The sequence below is a fragment of the Macrobrachium nipponense genome, chromosome 30 (assembly GCF_015104395.2).
Source record: "Macrobrachium nipponense isolate FS-2020 chromosome 30, ASM1510439v2, whole genome shotgun sequence".
In the NCBI taxonomy this organism is placed as follows: Eukaryota; Metazoa; Arthropoda; class Malacostraca; order Decapoda; family Palaemonidae; genus Macrobrachium; species Macrobrachium nipponense.
In genome coordinates, this window is record NC_087218.1 from 68,248,042 (window position 1) to 68,270,355 (window position 22,314).

Consider the following 22,314-nt stretch of genomic DNA (forward strand, 5'->3'; position numbering starts at 1 on the left):
CCACAGCTGTTCTAAAACATGAAACAAATTACTATCTACCTAAATGTAACACAAGGTTTAGTTCAAAGCTGCATTTGATCATGGGGAGTACGCCTTCTAAACCTGAGGCAGACCTTCTATATCTCTTTCCTTAGTTTTAAGTACTAGAAAACACAATGCACAATCAGTAGCTATGAATTTACACATATAATGAGCAATTTTAATACATTTCCCTTATACAGTATGAAGTTTTTCCAAATGCGTACCTGAAATTTTTATATACAGTCTTCGTCATCTCCGAATGACTAGAACTAACTTTCTCACTGCAAATAAAATTAAAATGTTTAAAATTTATTTTACTATTTTACATCATCAAAAGAACGCATGTTGAAGATGATCAAAATTTGGACAGGCTAATTTTAGAAGAAAATTTTAACAAATCTGGAACATAGGAGCTCCCACAAGCCCATACACTACCATGGATAATTTATTTTTTATATTCTTTCAATGCACACTGACTTTTAAAAGTATCTCACTTTTATAAAAGTTTAAATAGGGCAAGTGAACCTGCCTAAAGCAAATCTTAAATATAGTGTAAATGGCAACTGGTTTAGTCTATTTCAGTAGGGTGGAAGGTACGTACTGTTTCCTGATTTTTATGAATTCTTTTCATTTTAACTAATTCTTGGGACCATTTCAGGGTTCAAATGGGTAAACAGGTTAATTAGCCTATGGCCTATTGATAATGTAATACAATTATGATATTAACATCATTATTGTGGCTATATAGTTATTAACTCATACAAAATGCCCACATGATCATTCTTGGGTAGTATATAAAAATCTTGGATTGCTGTTTAGTATAAAAATACTGCTTCTCATGGCTTAAGGCAAGGTTTATGAGCAATGTAACCTTCACCTTGTACTTTTCCAGAAGTTTTGGAAAAACAACTTTAATTGTTCAACTGCAAAATATGTGATACAGTACTATTCATTTAAATAACACATCATGAAAACTCTAAGGAATGCATTGTTTATCAATTTTTGGGGTACATAACCTCATCATAAGGCAGAAGTTGATGACAAACTATAAAAAATATTTGTTTGAAAACATAATAAAACTGTCTTACTAAAAATAAACAATAGATAAAACAAATATACACTGAAAATAAAAAAGAATGTAAGATTCAAAAGCTAATAAAACACAAAAATAGATAATACAAACAATATTCAAAACTAAATCTTGCATATACAAAGTAAAATGACTGTCAGCCTGTTGAATACCTTCAAAGAAACAAATTATGTATGTACTTGTACACTGGACAAGTTGTTATATAACCTTTATGAACAATACTGAAATTAGGAGATCCAGTGTTTAAACATAAAATTGAATACAGTAGTACTACAAAATTCCCTTTACTGACTGGATGGTCTTGTATTAAACTGTGCTTTTTATTTTGCAGGATAAGTTTCCAAGAACAAAAATTCCAAGTCTAAATATAATTGGACACTCAAACTATCAGAAACTCGTGCAGTTTAATTTTTCACCTGAAACTCCTAGGCCATGGGAAAATTTCACTTTTAATGGTTCTTTGGCCAACTATGAGTTTGCTTTTAGCTTACATTTCTTCTGGTTGGTAAAATTCAGGGTAATTATGGGCATGAGGCTAATAAACTCTTCTAAATAATGCCTAAAACATAATTATGTGTAATACTTAAAGCCTCCCCACCATCATGACCATCCCATAACCCAACAGAGGAAGGAGGTTCAGTGCAGGGTTAATGTTTCCATGTTGTTAAAAAAAAAAAAAAAATGTTATTGTTATAATACAATTAAGTTTGTTCATACTTACCTGGCAGATATATATATAGCTGTGGGCGGCCAGGTGGTAGTACCCATTCCCGCCGCTGGGAGGCGGATATCAGGAACCATTCCCATTTTCTATTCATATTTATCAGTGCCACTGTCTCCTGAGGGGAGGTGGGTGGGCACTTTAAATATATATATCTTGCCAGGTAAGTATGAACAAACTTAATTGTATTATAACAATAACATTTTGTTCATGAAACTTACTGACAGATATATATATAGCTGAATCCCACCTTCGGATGGTGGGGGGAAGAGACAGAATAGGATTTTTAGGAAACTAAATTAAGTAGATGATATACATCTTGGTTCCTCACCTGTTAGCATAGCCGACTTCGTGATTACTGTCACCAAAGTCTGCTTCTGCTTTACTAGAGTTGCCAGCGAGGTAGAGACCTGTAATGCTGGTGCACTCTAGATGATCTGTCAACGGGGGCGTGACCACAATGTGACTAGACCATATGACCATACTTCTGAGGGCAACGAAGCTAAAACCACCACCTGACAATAACCTATCAAAGTTAGTTCCATAACTTCTAGGCTAAAGAAAAGGAACGCGCCTCAAGCGACCAAACCCTTCAAAGTTAAAAGCACACCTATCCCTTTTCTATAGGATAGGATTCGTGTTGCTTCCTGCCCCCAATAATATATCTACGGATATGTATGGTCCTAGCGACTTACAAATCTCAAATGTCGTCTTCACATCCCGTCGGAGTGTGAAGCGAACACAGAGTTGCTTCGCTAAAGCGTGGCACTCAGGATGTTACTGAGTGTCATGCTCTATTGAAATGCTTCCGAGGCCGCGCCCTCACCTCTTGAGCATTCATATTAAGAAAAAATCTCAAATCTTATGCAAACATAATGAATGAGACTTTCTAAAAGAACTCCTTGACTATAATGCCAGGGTGTTCTTGGACATGAACCAGTCTGGTCTTTTTTACGGCAACACCGCAAGATTGTCCGTTGACCTCGACTTTCTATAGTTTTATCAAGATAAAACTTGAGAGACCCGACAGGGCACAGGACTCTCTAATGCCCTTGCCCAATAATTTGTGCCATACCCTTGGTCTCCAAGCCTTCGGGTCAAGGGTTAGACAGGTTTTCGTTCTTACCAAGAACGGAAGGCTTAGAGGACAGACCGCATTATGTCCTTTGTTAAAGCCAAAACCTCTGATGATGGCTAAAACCCTCACTAACCCTCTTTGCCGTGGCTAGAGCGTTAGAATGTTAGCCTTTCTGGTCACGTGTATTAAGTTCGCAGAAAGGATAGGTTCGAAATGCTTTTTGGCATCAGAAACTCAGACTACGTATAAGTTCCATGCCGGAACCTTCGATCCAGAGAATTTCAAGATCTCCACAGACCTCAAAGATCGTGAAGCTTTGTTGTTTGACAGAACCGAATCTCTGAGCCTAGAGGCCGTCAACAACATATGATTTCATATTCTACAATAGTTAGGACTTCTAGCTTATCTCATACTTCAGACGGAAAGATAGAACCATAAAGAAATTACAGAGGTCGAGGTGGAGGAACAGTCATTTTCCCTTCACTATCTCCAGAAACGGCCCCCTCCGATTGAACACTGAAAATAGGCAGCACTGCTTTGCCTTGGCCAAGAGACTGCCATTAATCTTGAATATCTTATCGCTTCTCGATAGTCTGAACGCCTTCAGACTCAGAGAGGAGAGATATTAGATACTTCACTAAGTGACGATGTTAGATTACACCGATTCTCTCGGAAGGGTCTTTGGACAATTCTCTCTGAATTACATGACCTCTGTGAATCCAACCTCTTAAAGGCGGCCAACATGGTGGTGACTAATGCTAATCCTCTAGGATCATGAATAAGGGAACAACTTAAGAGGAAGCTCCTTCGTCTTCAATATTACGAAAAACTTAACGAAAGGACGCCCCTCGTTCTCTCCTCAACTTTCGACATACTTCTAAGTGAGGATTACTCAGACGTCAGTAGTTGCTGCCTTCGATGCGAGAAGACCCGCACGGACCGTGCACTAGTTTCACGAACCTCTTGAGGATCGTTACGTTCCGTGCCCAAGCCCATAACCAACTCTCTCTTCTTGAGCTATGAGAGAGCTGAGAAATTATCCGAGATGATTTGGACCACTCGATCAAAACTCACTCTTCGAGGAACTGGAGAGCCGACCAAATTGGCTTCCAATTCTTTCAGACAATGTGCCAGGACATCTGTTCCTCTGTTCGGATGTCTGGCACCCTCTCGCTATCACCCGAGGTGATCCTCAAGCCGTTGAGAGAAAATTAGAATTATTACAGATTTCTTTGATGTTATTCCAATTTCTCCGTGAGAAAAACTGTAGAGGTCTCGATTGCTTGTTTTTTTTTATTCAGGGAAAACAAGCTTCTCCAGAGAGGAAATGGTCCCCAGCAAACTCATCCATTCCCTCACTCAGCCTGCTTCCTTCCCTAAATAAGGCTGTGCTTTGCATAAGCAGGAGAGCATTATTATAGTGCTATGCCGCGGTAGACTCGTACAGAATTCTGTTACAGTGCGGTAAAACCGCACCGAACAGGTATAAGAGATATCTTGTTGAAATTTTCTAAGTAAACGGAAGGCATGTCATTCATGAACTACTGAAATTTCCTCAACCAGAGGCTAAAATCCATGATTGTAGGGCAGAGAGACGGCTAGTCAGCCATTCCCGCAGGGGAGAGAGACGTAACCAACCCGCGCATGTCACAGAGCTAGCGGTACTGCGTAGATCACAGTAACAGCGCCTTGTTCATTCATCGTCTCGCACTATCTGCCTGAGTTTGCCAGCTACTCCCTTTACGAAGGAATAGGTATGATATTATCGAGCAAAAGGAAACTCTCAAGCGGCATATTTAACGAAACAGAATTCGCTAAATACAGAAGCTGAGTTGGTGTTGTCGTAACAATACCTTACAGTTGTTCTTACTCCGAAAACTCTTGGAAGGTTGAAGGGAGTGTCAATTAAATACATTAGAACAACGTTCTTTCAGCTAAGAGAAAGGGAGTAATATTCGAATAGAGATCATCAAGTGAGAACCGAGGATCGAAAAGGACCGTTTCAATTCTTATGATATTGGACATAGACTTCCTGGATCTAGTCTACAAGTCTTTTTCTTACTCCCCGGATGAGCCTCTGAAAAATGAATGAGAGCTCTTCCGAAATTTGTTAATGAGAGTTTATCCGCTTAAACGATAAAAACGTTAAAATCTATGTCAATGAGAACTACCCCATTTATGAGGGGTCCCCCACTTAAATGACAAAACGTTTAGTATCTTGACAATGGGGAAAAACGTCCTTACTTGACAAAACAATTAGCACTTTGCTAATAGGGGAAAACCCTTTAACATGACCGAAAGTCACCCAGGAATCCGAGTATATAATCTTCCCGATTCTCAGAGAAATCGATGAAGAGGCAAGAGGGATCGAAGAAAAAATTCGGGTATGTCTCTCCGCTAACTCTGAATCCTTTTTTAAAAATTTCTGTAAAGGAATGTCCTGTGGAGAGTCCTGAAAAACCTCCTCTTGAAGAGCGTTTAGAAAGCGTCAAGCGTCCTAAGAAACGTCCTGAACAGCAATAAGATGCCATCTACAAGTCTTTCTCTCGCAAAGCGTCCTGCCGAGCTTCCAGGACCTGCCGAAAGGAAGCCAGATCAGCGTGAAAAACCCGTAACCCTCCTTCGGCTTTTGACATGCCCTCTCCCTGGTTTCCTGGGAGTCCGACAGAGGTCTAGGCCTAGAGGCGTTATGGGGCCGATCTGACGTTCCCTCCTGACGAGAGAGAGGATGTGAAGCGTCCTCTTCTCTAAAGCTTCTTAGAGGGCGCGAGTCCTTCCGAGAGCTCCAACCCTTGCGCGGGAGGACGCCTCGGAGGACGAGAAGCAATCCTTCAAGATTCGTGCACGTGCACGATCTTTAGCAGCCTGGGAAGCGTCAACAGGTCCTGCCGAAGGGACGCCAGATCGGTGGGGAGCCCCCGTAACCCTCTTGCGGCTTTCGACATGCCCTCTCCCTGAGTCCTGGGAGTCCGACAGAGGTCCAGGCCTAGAGGCATTTATAGGGCCGATCTGACGCCCCCCAACCCTCCACAACACAAGGGGCAACTACTACTTCACAACACTGATTGGAGAGCGAGCACTTTAGTCTAAGATTACTTGATGTAATCCTCTAGCAGACACTTCTTCTAGGCCCGTAAGCCATACCACAGGGTTAGGCAAAATAAAATCTACAGGAGGTTAGAAGGTTCATTATTTCTAACTTCTGTTTACTGTGGAGGAAAACTCCTGATTCTAACACGCTCTAAAATGCGTACAATGAATCCTACTTCTTCCGTAATCAGCCACACATTACACTAATTACATTGATCTTTATGCAAAGAAAACATGTAAACGTCATATATACTAAGCGAGTGTCTACCGAAAGTTCCGGTAGCCTCACCTTACCCTATGCTGACAACAAAGTCTGAAACTAGGCTAACTAGCTTCAGACATCATATGCAATGAAAAAATTTTACTTATGATAGCGTATGCCTAGCCACAAATCCAAGTCAATAATCGAAAGAATAATTAGGATACTTAAGCGGCTAATGAAGTTTCAAAATCCTAGGCGGAGGTCTGTAAAATGACAATTTGTCTAAAATTGCATTTTTCCTAACTATACAAACCTGAGGTCCTTTTACAATAGGAAGATACTAGCGGCAGCTGGATAGGTCGTAAGCTTTCGAACAAGGGGTTCGGTAGTTAACTGCTTGTCCGACAGGCGCGCGCGCGCGACTGGGAGGTAAACAAATCACTTTTGCTTTGGCCCAAGCAAAAACTGCAGAGTGAGGGGGTGGCATGAGGTGGGGCTATGTGTAAAAGGACCTCAGGTTTGTATAGTTAGGAAAAATGCAATTTTAGACAAATTGTCATTTGTTCCGACACGGCATACAAACCTTCGGTCCTTTTACAATAGGAAGACTCACTTCTTGGTGGGTGGAATCTGAGTCTTTTGTGAACAGACTGGTGTTCGCCCTACCTTGGAAGCTTTCCCTGGTCGTAAGAGCGAGGGAGGGATCCAAGCCTCTGTCCGATTGATCGGGTGTGCACCGCAGGATCAATGGTCAGACCTCTGGACCGAGTACTAAGAGAGGGGCATGCGCATCTCTTAGTACCAGCAATGCAAGAACTTGTTCCTGTACAGGAGCAAATATAAAGTCATGGGTTTGACTCTTGTAGGCATCCACTTCCCCCCCTTGTAGAAGGAAGTGGTGGATATTCTGCTCCTATCCCTAGTGAAAGGAATAGGATGGGGCTCTGTCATATAGCTCACCTGCATCTCGTCCTCATCCAGCGTAGTGACGACCATGGCCCTCTGCCCACAGGTAGAGGGGAAGGAAAGATGGGAAGAGAGAGCCAGTCACTCACTCACTCACACATCCATCCACACAGTCACACCAGGACTCGATGCTGTTCAGCTGCGAGGGTCTGGGTTAGCTACACAACTTGTTGAGCAGCCACCACGGGTCCCAAGAAAAGGTATCAAGGACCTGTGGACAATATCCCGAAGGTAGAAGAGGACGTAAAGGTAGTCTGGTTAGACCAGACCCCTGCCTTCAGGACCTGGCGCCACTGAGAAGTTCTTGCGAAACGCCAACGAGGGGCCAATACTTCTGACTTCGTGAGCTCTCGGACGGGACGTACGGATGTCGTCACTACCATCAGCTCATACGCCCTCCTGATGACCTCACGCAGCCAGAATGAAAGAGTGTTCTTGGATACTTCTTTCTTGGTGACCCCGGTGCTAACGAAGAGGCGTCGACACTCAGGCCATGAGGTGACGAGAGTTCTCTTCAGATAGCGCCGTAGCGCCCTCACAGGACAAAGCAGCATCTCATCCGCATCATTATCGGTGAAGTCCAATAGGGAGGGAATCGTGAATGACTACGAACCTGTCATCAGGGACTGACGGTTTTTCTGGAGGTCTTCGCAACGAAGTTCGGGACGAAATCGAGCGTCACGGATCCCCATCCCCTGGAGTGTCGTACATCATAGGAAAGACCATGAAGTTCCCCTACTCTCTTCGCCGATGCCAGGGCCAGCAAGAAGAGGGTCTTGAGGGTCAGATCCCTGTCTGACGACTCTCGGAGTGGCTCGACGGTGTTCGAGTCAGACTCCTAAGGACGAGAGTCCACGTCCCCACGCAGGGGGCCTGAGTTCCCTGGGTGGGCAAGACCTCTCGAAGCTCCTCATCAGCAAGGAGATCTCGAACGAGTTCGAGATGTCCAACCCCCCTCAGTTTCAGGACGAGCGCCAAGGCGGCTCTGTATCCTTTCACTGTGGGGACTGATAGGAGCTTCTCTCGGCGAAGAAAAACGAGGAAATCCGCTACCTGCTGAAGAGTGCGAGAGGAGATAGACCCCGTCTACGACACCAACCACAGAAGACGGGCCCACTTCCCCCTGGTACACAGCTGCAGAGGACTGACGGACGTTTCCAGCCATCTGTGTTTCTGCGCTACGAGAAAAGCCTCTCGTTCGCAAGAGATGGTGGATAACAGCCAGCCGTGAAGACGTAGGGACTGGACTGCTCGGTGGTACCGCTCGACGTGTTGGGCTGGGCGAGAAGGTTGTGCCAAGGGGGAATCTCTCCGGTTCTCCTGCGAGAAGAGCCAGCAGGTCCGGATACCAAATGGCCTGTGGCCATTTGGGAGCCACCAGATCATCCTGAGATTCGGGGTGACAGCGCTCGACTGATCACCTTGCGAATCAGGCTGAACGGGGGAAAGGCTAGACAAGAGGTAGGTGTCCCACGGGTGTTGAAGAGCGTCCTCTGCAGCTGCCCATGGGTCCGGCACGGCCGAGAAGAACACCTGGAGCTTCTGTTGTGCGGGTGGCGAACAGATCCACGACTGGTCGCCCCCACAGGTCGAAGAGCCTTTCCGCCACGTCCTGGTGTAGAGACCATTCGGTCCCATCACCTGATCCCGACGGCTGAGCGTGTCTGCACTACATCCTCTTCCCTGGAATGTAGCGTGCCGACAGCTCATTGAGTGTGCCTGAGCCCACTCGTGCACCTGCCGTGTCAACTGGTACAACTGAGAGGACACTAGGCCCCCCTGTTTGTTGACGTAAGCCACCACCGTGGTGTTGTCGCACATCAACACCACTGAGTGTCCCATCAAGCGGTCCTGAAACTCTGGAGAGCGAGGAACGCTGCCTTGAGTTCCAGTACATTGATGTGAAGGTCTTGTCGTTCTCGTCCCACACTCCTGAAGTCAGCAACTCCTCCAGGTGTGCGCCCCATCCCTCTGTCGATGCGTTCTGAGAACAGCTGCATGTCCGGGGGGGGAGTGCGCAGAGGCGAGCATCCTCAAATTAAGAGGTTCCTGTCGTCGAGACCACCAGGCTAGGTCCTGCCTCACCTCCGGTGTCAGTGACACTGGAAAGCTTGGGGGATCCGTCGCCTGTGACCAACTCTCCTTTAGTCTCCATTGAAGAGACCGCAGGTGAAGACGCCCGTGAGGGACTAACTTCTCGAGTGACGACAGGTGTCCGATCACGACTGCCATCGCTGAGCTACCTGTTCCTGCCCGAGACAGGAACTGGTTGGCTGCCTCTCTGAATCTGCTGATCCGCGAGTCCACGGGGGAAGACTCGCCCTGCTACCGTGTCGATCAGCATACCCAGGTACTTCATCTCTGCTTGGGCTCGAGATCGGACTTCTCGAAGTTCACAACGATCCCCAGATCGCGACAGAACTCGAGCAGCCGATCCCTGTCCTGTAGCAAACTGCGAGCGGGAGCTCGCCAGGACTAACCAATCGTCGAGATACCTCATCAGACGTATCCCGTGCGAATGGGCCCAAGCAGACACCAGAGTGAACACTCGCGTGAACACCTGTGGGGCGGTTGAGAGACCGAAGCACAGTGCCCTGAACTGGTACACCGTCCCGTCGAGGATGAAGCGGAGGTACTTTCTGGAGGACTGATGAATGGGTATTTGGAAATACGCATCCTTCAAGTCCACTGAAAAGCATGAAATCGTTCTCCCTGATGGAGTCGAGGCACTGAGCGTGCCGTCTCCATCGTGAACCGGGTCTGGCGAACAAACCGGTTCAGGGGTGAGAGAGATCTATCACCGGGCGCCAGCCTCCCGTAGACTTTTTTCCACCAGGAAGAGTCGACTGTGAAAAGCCCTGTACTGATCCGTGACGATCTCTACAGCTCTCTTGCTCAGCATGGTCCTTGATCTCCTGTCTGAGTGCTACGTCCTTCGGTGACCCGGGGACGTACGACTGCTGTTGGACCGGGTTGGAGGTGAGGGGTGGCCGAGATTCGAAGGGTAATAGATATCCCTCCCGAAGGACATCTACAATCCAGGTCTCGGCGCCGTAGCGCTGCCAAGTTGCCCAATGGCTGGCCAGGCACCCCCCCACTTCCGGCAGCAGGTGAGGGGGAACGCCGTCCCTAGCGTTTCCCCCCTTTTTTCTTCGACTTCTTCCCAGAGCCTCCACGGGATGAGGAGGGCTGGGAGGAGGGCTGGTTACGGCCCCCCCTTGCCAGAAGTTGAAGAAGACAGAGTCATTCCTCGGGGCTTCGACGCAGCAACCGTCTTAGCAGCCGAGGAAGCGCTAGCCGAGCTCTTAGACTTGGCCGCAGTCCCCGAGGCTGCCCAGAAGCCTTCGAGACTGCCTGGTGAACCAGACGGTCACTGTCTTCAGTACGCCGTCTGTCCACCGCAGCGTCCACCATCTCTCCTGGGAAGAGACGTGGAACTCCGTAGAGGTCCGTTTCGAAGCCCCAACGCCGCCACGCCCCCCCCCCCCCCCCCCCCCACCCGCCCCCGGCCGCCCTGGAAACCCGAGTAAGGACAGCGTCCCCCGTCGAGAACCAGGTTGGCCCACAGGTTCACCGTCTGGTGGGCAAGGAAGGTAGATGGCTCTTCCCCCAGACTGGCAAAGTCTCCTGAAGGCCGAGTCCTCTTCGGAGAAAGTTCCCCCGGAGTTGGCTGCGACCTTAGATACTGTGAGGGACCACAGATCTAGCCAGGAGACGGCCTGGAAAGCTGCCATGGCGGTAGATTCCTCCAGGCCGAGTGCCTCTTGCTGCGAGAACCACAGGTTCTCGGACAGGAGCTGTTGCAGAGACACACCCGGAGTCAGCCTAGCTAACTCCGGGTTCACCTGTTTGGGCGGCATCGGGTCTTCAGATGGCACGTAAAACCGCCGCTGTCGTAGCAGAGGAGGTGGAAGCAGCTTGCTCGACCTGCCAGACTTGAGCGAACCGTCTTGTCCGGAGACAAGCGATTCAACCTGGTCTAGCACTGAGTCCGCAAGCTCGGAACGCGGCAAACCCACCGTCGGTCTGGGTTCCCTCTTCGGGCCCCAGAACGACTCGAGCCGGGACGTGGGCTCGGATGGTGGGAGCGGCGATCCTTCCCCGAGGTCGTTGTGCTGACGAATCAGCGCAATAACCTCGGCAAAGTTTCCTCTGGATCTCGGGTGTGATAGCATCCTGTGGAGTCGGACCGTCCAGTCCCTCGAACAGGAGTACCTACCCGAGACCCTCCTCCCTCAAGGAGAGGAGACAGCGGACAGCCCCCTCTGGGTCTCCTCCAACCACCTGTGCGTACGACCTGGCTGGTCCGAGAACCGAGCCTGGTACGTACGACGACGTGCGGGATCCTGAGGGGCGCACCCTCACGATCACTCCTCAATACCTCGCCCCTCCCGGTGTAACCCGAGGAGGTTGAAGGTATGGGAGAGGCAGACCTGACGCTCTCTCCTCGCTCACTGGCAGAACCAGCTGGCTTGGAGGACTGCAGGCGATCGCCAACCCGCGGTGGCGATCGAGCTGCCGACCTAGTCGAGCCGTCTCGCTGTGGAGAACGGCTGGACCGAGAACAGCGGCCCCGGTCTCGTGTGTCAGAGGAGCTGGTGCTGGTCGCCGTACCCGATCGCTCTCTGTGAGAGCGACGGTCAGGCGACCGGCGAGCTCCACTGTCACGGTGAGACCGGTGCATATCCTCACGGTGGCGTCAGTTCGATGGTACCAGCCGTGGCTGGTGCCGGCGAACGGGGGGTGGGGACCTCTTCCCAGCCTCAGGCCCGTGGCCGGTCGTGGACCGTCACGTCCGCCCGGGTAGCCAGCGCTCGCAGTGAGAGCGAGAGCTGGTCTGGTGAGAGTCGCGATGAGCGGCTGTCACCAGTCTTCCGCTCCGTGCCGTGAACCTGACGCTGAGCGGACTCAGAGGTCTGGTTCCTGGCTGCACGGTCGCTGGTAGGCGACCGTACACTCGGTACCTCTCGCGAACGAGCGGCCGAGACGGATCCTGCTGCCGTGGTCGAACCACTAACAGCAGGTGAGGAAGTGCCGGTGTTAGCCGGCACCCCTCTGGCCCCCGTAGTCTTCTTCCTTGCGGGAGAAGAGACGGGTCCTGCTCCCGAAGGAGCAGGGCGACCAGCGGAAGAACCCCCCGTCTCACCAGAGCGAGACGGGCCCTTAGAAGCTCCCGAAGGAGACTTCTTAGGGGGGGGGAGGCGACCTTCTTCTTCTTAGGCGGGGGAGCTTAGAAGAAGAAGGGGAAGAGGCGGCAGACGACGACGAGACGAGAAGACGATGAAGACGACGACGACACCTTCCTCCTCTTCTTCTTCTTCTTCGTCAACCTCCTCAGGACCGACGTCAGATCTGTCATCCAGGACGGAGCCGGGGCTGCTGTTGCCGAAGCAACAGGGCCCGGACGTACCTGTCCGAACAGACCAGCATCGGGAGCAGCGGCGCCAGGAACAGGGACAACATCAGCAGGTGCGAGCATCACAGGAACGGCAGTCGAGACGGCAGGCGCAGCAGGGAACAGGAACAGCAGCGGTGGTCACGGCAGGTACGGCAGGCTGTGTGGACGGTACAGATGGTCTAACCAGCGGCACAGACATCATCGCACCGGTGGGGAGGTCCAGGGGCGAGCTCTTCGGGCACATGAAGTCCGTCGTGGCAACACGGCAAACCCCAAGGTGGCGGCATCACACTCCCCCGAGTTACGGCGACTGGCCCCTGCACCGATGTTGTGTGGGTGTCACAGAGACCGCGTGCTGGGTGTACACCAGGTGAGGAGGTGACGCGTAGCCAGGTGTTGTCAGGGTCGTGGTGGTGGTTGTGACCGTAGCGTGCGTAACCGCCACGGAGCCAGCGAGATGATAGAGCAGCCCCCCCTGGACACTCGGCACGCCCTGCAGTCCCAACGACGCCCACACCTGTCCGAGGTCATCCTTCACGGCAACCGCACCTGAGGAGGCAAAAGTCGGGTGATTAGGAGGATCCTCTACCCGCTCGCGCGAAGACGAGCGGATAGAGGACCCAGAGTACAACTCTACGTCGGGTATCTAGCGCCCTCCTCCACACTCGACACATCGGGAGAGGAGAAGACCTAGACACCGCCCCCGAAGGGGAAGGCGCGAGACGTGGAAGTTGAAGCGGGCGGCAGGAAAGAAGACGAAGTGTCCGTCACCAAAGGAGTCGCGGGAGAGCTTTCCGACGACTCCTTTGCAGGCCTTCGCTTCTTCCTGCCCTCATACAATGTCCACTGCGCCTCCGACCAGTTCATACAAACATCACAGGGCTCGGCCCGGGTGCATTCGCGCGCCCGGCACCGAGCACACAAAACATGAGGGTCTATCTCGGGGAAAGATCTGAATTTCCCACATTTGCGCCTTCGGTACCCGGGCAAAGTCTCCTTGGGGTAGCGAGGCGCGGAGATTCCATCATTAATGAATTCAGCGTAATTAATATGAAAAGAGAGAATGCGTACTTACAATCTTTCATACACAATTACAAACAAACAAGAAAGCAAACGACGAGCAGCGGGCAGAGAGCGAACACGTCACTGTCCCATTCCACTGTGAGGCCGAAAGCAAAAGTGATTTGTTTACCTCCCAGTCGCGCGCGCGCGCTGTCGGACAAGCAGTTAACTACCGAACCCCTTGTTCGAAAGCTTACGACCTATCCAAGCTGCCGCTAGTATCTTCCTATTGTAAAAGGACCCGAAGGTTTGTATGCCGTGTCGGAACAACAGTGTTTACCGACCGGCGACAGAAAAAATATGAATAGAAAATGGGAATGGTTCCTGATATCCGCCTCCCAGCGGCGGAATGGTACTACCACCTGGCCGCCCTCCCACTGCGTGTGCCGCGAATTTTGAAATTCTGTCGGACTTCAGAGAATACAGCTATATATATATTCTGTCAGGTAAGTTTCATGAACAAACTTAAGACTTACAAGAGACAAGTAGCAATAGGTCACAATGAAGTATGACATGAAAACAAAACAACAAGAGCAAGGATAAGGAGATGCATTTGTATTTCACCATGTTTTGTATAAAAACTGTTACGTTTAAGTTCAAAAATACAAAATAAAGTCAAGAACACTTTTTTAAGAGTGATTTTAGGCCCACACATATGCAAGTTACTAAGTACCAACCTCCTTAGTCATGAACTTTTGTATGTTAAAATGGTGCAAGACTGTGCTATAGTCAAGAACAATTACTCATACTAGTAAACATCTATGAAGATTATAAGAGAAATAATAAACCAAGGATAGATCAACAGATCTAAATTAGGCACTGTTAGTAACTATTTCTAATAACAAATGGTAGTTTTTATAATAGAATAAAGCTGTATACATTATTACGTACCCAGTAATTACATTGCTATACGTAGTTTCCGCTCAGAAATTTCTTGGACTCCTGATGCATGGGGACATGAAAGTATGCATCCTTCATGTCGAGACACTATTTCAGTCGTTCAGTTGAAGGGCTGACATCATGACCGACTGGTTTCCATCCAAAACTTCGTCTTTTTCTTTGAACGAAGATGTTCAACGCACTCACGTCTAATACAGGCCTCCAGCCCCTGATGCTTTGGGGACTACAAAGAGTCTGTTGTAAAAGCCAGGGGAGTTCTTGTCCATTACTTCTTCGATGACTTTCTTGATGAGTGCTTCTACCTCTTTGACTAATGCCAAAGCTCTCCCCGATCCCTTTGAGTACGCTGTCAAGCAGATGGGTACTGGGACAGCGGCGGGTCTTGCACAAACGGGATTGCGTAACCTTCTCTCAGAACCTGAACTACCCACTGTTCTGCTCTTCTCCGACTCCATTCCTCCCAAAATAAATGGAGTCTTGCTCCTACAGGTGTGTGAAGGACCTCCTGATCGCTTGTCTGATGGCTTGCAGGGAGGTTTTCTGGTGGACTTGGCTGGGGGCCTAAATTGGTTCTTGGTCTATTTTGCCACCTGGACTTGCACTCCTAAAAAGGGGTGCCTCTGCAGAGGAGAAGCTTTAGCTCCTGTGACAGGGGGATCCCATAGGGTGTCTAGTTGACTGCGTCAATAGATCGTTTGTAGACTTTTCTCTAAGTCTGACAATACCTGTAGAACTGTCTGCTCTGGGAACAGGTGGGATTTGCACAATGGCGAGAACATCAAAGCCGATTTTTGGTTCGTCATAACTCTACTGGAAGCGAAAGAACACCACAGCTCTTTCTTCTTGAGGATCCCCATCATGAAGAGCACAGCCAGCTCCCCCGAACCATCTCTCACTGCTTTGTCCGCGCAGGACAAAACGTTAAACCAGTCTGACAAAAACTCTTCTAGGGACTGACACTCTCATCTTCCTGGCCAGAGCAGCAATGGTCCATTCAAGAAAAACTAAAAACCTCTATCACCTTAAATACATTGTGTATCAGGTGATCGAAATCAGGCGAAGAGAATCTGATCTTTATAGACGAAAAGGATACTCTCCTGTTCGCATCTACTAGTCCAGAGAAGTCCCCTTGAGAGGAGGCAGACACTCCCAAGGAAGGAACTTCTCCCATTGAGTAGAACTTGTACGTCTAGTTTTGCAATTTCGAAGGGGGGTAGACGGAAGGGGCCTTGCCAAAATCCTGCTTCTTTGCCAGCCGTTCGTCTGCTTCCTTGAAAGCTCTCTTTGCCAACTGAGACAGGACCAGCTTCGGCAATCCTGTAGACGGCACTTTTCTGTCCTTTACAAATATCGCCGGTGGGGACAAAGGAGACGCTAGCTCAAAACAATCTGGGTATGTTACCAGAAGGTACCTTAACAGACTGGAATAAGCGGACGAAGATTTTGACTCCTCTGTATCTTTGTTCTCCAAAAGAACTGACGAAACCCCAGCCCCATCTTCTTCTACTTTGAGGGGTTGTCACTTTCTTTAGAAAAAACCCAAAAATTCCTGAAGCTGTTGCTTGAAAGGACCCAACTGTACATCATCTCCTTGCGTACTAGTCTTCTCTACTTCCTTAGTTGAAGTCGAAGTCAAAGCAGATGACGGCTCTTCTTTAAAGACAAGTGGATAATAGGCGAAGAGCTACGAGCCATGAGAGGCGAGCAAGTCGAAACTCATTTCGACACAACATGAGGGGAGTCGATAGGGTGAAAATGCATCTGTCTGCAGTCAGAGAAACATTCTCTGATGACTAATAAGGCTCCTGAAAATCTAGAGCAGGTGCGAAACTTCAGGATGGCTGGGGACTCCTTTGCTCTCTCGACTTCTTCACAGGCGAAAGCGTACCATCCGCAAAAACAGCACGTCTTTTCAACTGGTGTGACACTGAACCACCCCAAACTTATCACCTTTTATTCTGGCGACGGCACATCCGAGTCAGGACAAACAACCACACATCACTCACTTCAACGCCTTTCCTGGGTGCGGGAGAGCGGACTGACCTCATCTAGAGAACTGGGGGACGGATAGCCGCCTCCTCAGACACAGCAATGACATGTTGCACAACAGTGCACTTATCACTTGCACTTTTCTCCACAAAAGTGCGGAAGGACAAACCTAAATCCATGATGGATTTAGCTAAAATATCAAACTTTTGGTCCATTTTGGACTCCAATACAGCAATGGTGTTAGGATTGGAAGCAAGGGCTACCTGGACAGGATCCATAGGTAAAAAGTAGGAGGGCTATCAATCAGAGAGATATTAGATAAAAGAGGTGAAGAAAAAACACTTCTTTGTCTCTAAAGGCAAAGGAGTTGCTTCTGGCTGCCTTCCTCTTTCTATCCTTCTCCATTTTATCTAAATGAGCTGAAAAAATCTTCCACCCTTGCTTATCTAAATCTTGACATTCAGTACATGTTAAGATGTTAAGTCCCTACAACAAAGCTCCCCCCTACATTTAACACACCTCGTTACGGATCATAACACAACTTAGCCATTGCTGCAAAACCTAACATGACGAACTAGTCTGACATGATAAGCTAATTCCTAGATGACTGGAAGCTAACAAAACAGCTAATTGGCAAAAACCAACCAAGAAATTGTACATCACCAAACGAACTAAATCCAATATGGCGACGATAGTTGACTGCAAACAAAAAACCCACAGGTGTTACTCCACGAGTGGCAGAAAACGAATGACGGTACATATTTTTCCTTAGCAGTACTGGGAGAATCCCCTAAAATGGGCTGGGATCTGTATCACCTACAGGAGCGATAACAGCGCCGTCGGCGCCAGGAAATCTGAATTTTTGACAGCCAGGTAAAAAAGCTTACAGCTATGTAATTGTTTGGTAAGTCACTTATGTGAAATCACTTATTTCCACGGTTTTGTGTAAGTCTTATCCTAAGTTTGGAGGGTAAACACAAAACAATTGGCAACACTGATAAAAAAATAGGAAAGCGCGGACAACATCGTAACTAATGTTCACAGCAAAAACGATGAAATTTGTGTCAGGAATCTGGTTACTTTTACAACAACGAATATTTCAAATGAATTATCATGAAATACGTAATAAATACATGCAATTCATTACCATTATTCTGGTCTTTAAATAATTATTTAAATGTTATCTAGTGCACTCTTCTTCTTCTTCTTCCTGAACAATCGCTATGTTTACCTGTCCGAAGGCCGAAACACCTTCGCCGTTTAAGATTGTCATGAAGAAAGTGTCCCAGCGTCTATGGGCACAAGTGGTGTGCGGATTTAGCACAGGAAATGGGAAGTTTGTTGACACAAGTGACCTCCGCAAACATCGAGATGGCGTCAATCTTCTAAACATAAGGGTGTTTTAAGTAAAAATTTTAAAAATTTTTGAAAGCACCATGGAGGTAAGTTTGCACTGTGCATGGCTAGACTTCCATTAACTTCTGCTTAACCGGAAATTATGGCATTATTTTGTGACTTGGGAGAAAACACTTAGTTCAAGAGGACAGCAGAGGTCTCGAGGTGTTGCTTCCACGCTGGTTGGGTTATGACTGGCGTCTAATTCAAAATACTGGAAATGCTAAAGTTATTTTGTAGGAAAGTGACTGTGCAGCGGTAAAGGTGTCCGCCTGTCCGCACAACAGTGCTTTACCCTATTCAGTGAATTTTGAACTACCTATCTTTGATGCTATTGTCAAGTTTTACTTATGCCTAGGCCTTGCCTAACTAGGTATTGATAGTCTTCTTCTTTCTCACCATTATCCCTACACTAAGGGGTTGGCTGCTTGATGCGCCTTTCCTTGCAACATCAGGCATGGTTTATTAGTATTTGGCAAAGGGGTTTTTATGACCACATGCCCTTGCTATCATCAACCACAATTATTGGCGGTGGGCCTTGACTTAGACTAAAAAGTCACCTGCAAGGCAGCAGTTTCACGGTTATATTGGTGGTGGGCCTAGCCTTTTAATAAAAAAGTAAGACTGGCAAGATAGCAGTTTCCACAGTTACTGGCAATGGGCCTAGCCTTTTACTATAAAATACGATTGTAAGGCAGCAGCTGTCATTTAAGCCATCTTTTACAACACGCATGACCTACAGTGGTAGTATTCTTACACCTCTACCACAGGGTGGTGCCTGACTATAGGTAGTAGTCCTAGCCTAAGTTGCAGTACCTTACTAGCCAAAGACTTGGTTACTTGGTAGGCTAATATTGATCGAATGGGTAGGTCTAGGTCTAGGGTAGTTTTTAGTGTAAGTTTGTGTAGGGGGAAACATCGCCTTGGATCCATCGTACTTATGTGGTTCAGCCTTATTCACTCCATATGTAATTGGTGAAACAAAAATACAATTACATCTTTAAGCATTACATTCAAAAGATTGTAGTTTTATCAATATAATGAGATATATGAAAGTCCATACGAACTAAAATAACCATGTGAGGTCTTCGTAAAATGTGTTTTCAAGCCAGTTTTTAAATCCAATATGGAGTCATCTGCCTCTGGTCCCTTTCATAACCACCATGGATCTCACGTCCTTCCCAGCCTTCCCAGCACTCATTTGAACAATATTAGCGTATATATGAAACGTTTATTGATCTTACTCAAGATTGGCAGTTGTAATCAGCACAACAAAACAACATTTTGTTGCCTATATTAGTGAAAGTATGAAACTTCTTATTCCTTGGGTTATGGTTTGAACTGATATTCATTTTACCTCGTGTGGTGGTGGTTTTATCCTACTGTCATCACAACTGAAACTCCAGTGCTTATTTGATTGTAATTATACACATTTTGTTCTTAATTCACTCCAAATTGCATTTGAACCACATTGCTGTTCCTGGTTCCTAAGCACTTGCTCCGCAAACACAGTTATGAGCAGCAGACGACTACACTGTTTATGAGGTGCGAAGCTTTATCCACTTAATTGTTTACTTTATTCATTATTTAGTTGAACTTTACTTCAAAATGTTTATTTAATTCATGTCTATTATCCCTTTTTTGCAACCAAATTAACCACGAAAAATTACAAATATTTCTGATATATACTTACGAGCAGACGACACGACGAAAAATGACTCATTGTTGCCAATCTAGTGGAGCTTCACACATACGCCGATGCATTTACAAACTGTTTCCATGAATTCTAGTTGTCATAGGAATGCAGTAATGATAAAATTGCTGTAATATGTACGTATATATACTACAAATAGATACGCTAATTTCATTTATTTCCCCAGTTTTGTGTAAGTCTTATACCCAGTTTGGAGGGTAAACACATACCAATTGACAACACTGATAAACAATTGAAGAACGCAAAACGTTGCAAAGAATGCAGTAGTCCCCTTGAATAAGTACTGGTTAGAGGTCGGGTTTACGATTGTTGTGATGAAAGTGCCCCAGTGTCTATGGGTACAAGTGGTGTGCGGATTTAGCACAGGAAATAGGAAGTTTGTTGAAGTTTGTTGACACAAGCGACTCCGCAAACATCGAGATGGCGTCAATCTTCAAAATATTTGGAGTTGTAAGTAAAAACTTCGAAAGCGTTTTGGAGTAGTGTGCACTACGTTGACCACTTATCATTACCCTCTGTATAAGTCTTAAAATATGGCCTTAATTTCTAACTTTGGAGAAAATACTTACTTGGAAAGGAGAGTAGAGGTCTTGAGCTCCTGCTATCACCACCAACAACTCATGCATGACTGATGACCATCTCCAGTGCCAGGACGTGTTAAAGTACTTAGGGTAGAATATCACGACAGGCCAACCCTCATCACGGTGGACGAGTCTTATTCACTCGATATTTAATTGGTGAAACATGAATACAATTGCAACTCTAAGCATACCATTTAAAAGACTGAAGTTTCGTCAACATATTGTGATATATGAAAGCCCCATACGAATTAAAATAAGCATGTGAGCTCTTCGTAAAATATGTTTTCAAGGCAGTTTTGAAATTCCAATATGGCGGCTACATTTTGCATGGACGTTCTCATCAGTGACGGCCACCATCTTTCCCCAGCCTTCACAGCACTCATTTGAACAATGTTAGCGTATGTATGTAACGTTTATTGATCTTACTCAAGATTGCAGTTGTAATCAGCACAATAAAACAACATTTTGTTGCCTATATTAGTGAAAGTATGAAACTTGTATTCCCGGGGTTATGGTTGAATGAATTCATCTTACCTTGTAATCAGTGGTTTTATCCTTACTGCCATCACAACTGAAACTCCACAGTGCTTATTTGATTGTAATTATACACATTTTGGTCTTAATTCACTCCACAGTGCACTCGAACCACATTGCTGTTCGTGTTTCCTAAGCACTCACTCCGTAAACAAAGTTACGAGCAGCAGACGACAACACTGATTATGAGATGCAAAGCTTTATTCCCTTAATTGTTTACTTTACTCAATATTTAGTTTAACTCTACTTCAAAATGTTTATTTAATTCATGTCCATTATCCCTTTTTTGCAACCAAATTAACCCCCCAAAATTACAAATGTTTCGGATGTATACTTACGGCAGCAGCATGACGTGAGGAAAAATGGCTCATCATTGCCAATCTAGTGGAGCGTCACACATACGCCGATGCATTTACAAACTGTTTCGATGAATTCTAGTTGTCATAGTAATGCAGTAATGATAAAATTGCTCTAATATGTATATATACTACAAATAGATACGCTAATTTCACTTATTTCCCCGGTTTTGTGTAAGTCTTATACCTAGTTTGGAGGGTAAACACATACCAATTGACAACACTGATAAACAATTGAAGAGCGCAAAACGCCGCAAAGAATGCCGTAGTCCCCTTGAATAAGTACGAATAAGTGCTGGTAAGAGGTGGGTTTACGATTGTTGTGATGAAAGTGCCCCAGCGTCTATGGGTACAAGTGGTGTGCAGATTTAGCACATGAAATGGGAAGTTTGTTGACACAAGCGACTCCGTAAACATCAAGATAGCGTCAATCTTCGAAACATTTTAGTGTAAGTAAATTTCTAAAGCGTTTTTGGTGAGATTTCCACTGCAGTAGGCCACCCTTTTCAGTACCCTCTGTTTAAATCTTAAAATTTGGCCTTAATTTCTAACTTTGGAGAAAATACTTACTTCGAAAGGAGAGTAGAGGTCTTTAGCTCCGTTTTTCACCAACAAGAAGTCGCGACTGATGCCCATCTCCGGTGTCAGGACGCGTTATAATGTACTTTTTCGGAGGGTGGCTAGGTGTTGATTGTAGGTGGCCTGCTTGGCCTGCTGTGATATTCTACCCTATTTGGAGGGTGGCCAAAACCGCGGTAGTCGGTGAGTTGGCCAGTCCACTCAGTTGTTTACCCTAGTAGGTATATGCAGATAAGGCGCAAAGCACCGTTCCGCCACATTCTTTCTGACACCACACATTAGGCTAACAAACTTTTCCCCTTGAAAATCCGCGGTCAGCGGATATTTTTTCTATTTAGGCTATAGGCTACTATGATAAAGTGGAACAAGTTAACTTAAAATACACACTTTTCGTGTCTATAATACTTACCATTTGATTGATAATTGTTCTGTCAATGAAGAAAACACTTAAATCACGTGGTTTGTTATGGCAGGCTGGGATAAGGCGCCTACCATAACACAGCCTTGCTTAAACGTTCAAGAGTCTTGTGGAAACGTCAATTGTTGGTTATTAGTGGTTATTATTGTGTTCTGAGAAAGAATCCCTGTTCTATACTGACGCACTTCTGGAAGAAATTTCGCAGGAAAGAACTGCTTCC

At 46.6% G+C, this 22,314-nt stretch overlaps 1 protein-coding gene and 1 long non-coding RNA gene across 3 annotated transcripts in view; one reads left to right on the top strand and one right to left on the bottom strand.

The window, feature by feature from the left end:
• The window catches only part of LOC135202079 (uncharacterized), a 53,766-nt gene extending 31,458 nt beyond the window's left edge, over positions 1-22,308 (bottom strand). For both annotated transcript variants that reach the window (XR_010311676.1, XR_010311677.1), the window contains exon 1: positions 22,086-22,308. This is a non-coding gene — a long non-coding RNA (uncharacterized LOC135202079). The remainder of the gene's footprint in view (positions 1-22,085) is intronic.
• LOC135202580 (uncharacterized) overlaps positions 1-22,314 on the top strand; it is a 323,189-nt gene that overhangs the window by 252,101 nt on the left and 48,774 nt on the right. The window lies entirely within an intron of this gene.